General features: G+C 45.2%; 1 protein-coding gene across 4 annotated transcripts in view; it reads left to right on the top strand.

Annotated features, from left to right (window-relative positions):
* OSBPL3 (oxysterol binding protein-like 3) overlaps positions 1 to 1,248 on the top strand; it is a 132,331-nt gene that overhangs the window by 60,337 nt on the left and 70,746 nt on the right. The gene's annotated exons all lie outside the window — the stretch shown is intronic.

Raw genomic sequence — 1,248 nt, 5'->3', positions numbered from 1 at the left:
ATGGATGGTGAATAGACTGAGATTGTTCACAGCTTCAGTTTGCTTGCCTCCACAGTCAACACTCTCAGCACCAGCAGCCAGGAAATTAGAAAACGTATTGCCATGGGAAAGTCTGCTGTTAGGGACCTCTCCAAAGTACTGAAGAGCAATGGTGTCTTTTTCAGGACTAAGGTGCACCTGATACAGGCCATGGTCTTTGCTATCACTTGTTATGCATCAGAGAACTGGACAGTGACTAAGAAGGATAGAAGAATTGATGCCTTTGAGCTGTGGTGCTGGAGAAGAGTATTGAGGGTACTGTGGACTGCTAGGAAAACAAACAGATTCATCCTGGAAAGGGTCAAACTGGGCTGCTCCTTGGAGGCAACATAGTTTGGACGTGTTGTAAGGAGGGACAGGTCCTTGGAGAGGGACATCATGCTTGGAAGGGTGGAGGGACAGCGCAGGAGGGGAAGGCCCCCTATGAGGTGGATTGATTCAGTGATTGGGGTAATTGGGATGGGTGTGTCAGAGACGGTGCAATTGGCACAGGACAGAGCAGAGTTTAGGGCTGTTGTACATAGGGTCGCTATGAGTCGCAAGTGACTCAACGACACATAACAACAACAATAACAACAACAGGGCTGCTGTGAGTTGACCCTACTTGGTAACAGCTGACAACTGCTTGAGCTCTGTGTCTAAATGTGTTCCTGTCTGATTGTGTGTGATAATTCCATGGTACAGTCTTAACACATACATGTGGTTAATTGGCTGGGCAAGACAGTCAAATTCATTCTGTTTTTCAACCCAAGCCACTGTGCTGGTGGGTGGAGCTGACTGTGTAAAGCTGGGTTTCTTAACATTAGTAATACTGGCCTTTGGCGATTCATTATTTTGGTATGTCTTATAGTTTATAGGATGGTTTGTAGCATCTCTGGTCTCTATCCACTAGATGCCAATAGCACACTTTCCCGTCAGTTGTGACAACCAAAATGGTCTCCCGATTTTGCCATGTATTTCCTGAGCGCAAAAATTATCCCTGGCTGAGAATGACTCTAATCTTATATTAAAGAACGCATGCAATATTATTAAAAATGGGTGACCCTGGAGGACATTATGCTGAGTGAGGTATCTCAGTCACAAAGGGACAAATGCTACATGGTGCCACTGTTGTAGAATGAGGCTGACATTGGGGTGGGGGTAAAACTGAGAAAAACTGGATGAAATATGTTTATGGCATTGAAGTCTATGGGGGAGAGAATAGTCTAA

The sequence above is a fragment of the Elephantulus edwardii genome, unplaced genomic scaffold (assembly GCF_000299155.1).
Source record: "Elephantulus edwardii isolate Elephantulus edwardi_28Jun2011 unplaced genomic scaffold, EleEdw1.0 scaffold00405, whole genome shotgun sequence".
NCBI classification, from domain to species: Eukaryota; Metazoa; Chordata; class Mammalia; order Macroscelidea; family Macroscelididae; genus Elephantulus; species Elephantulus edwardii.
Note: the sequence above shows the minus strand (reverse complement) of the source record. Positions and strands in the feature narration are given on the sequence as shown.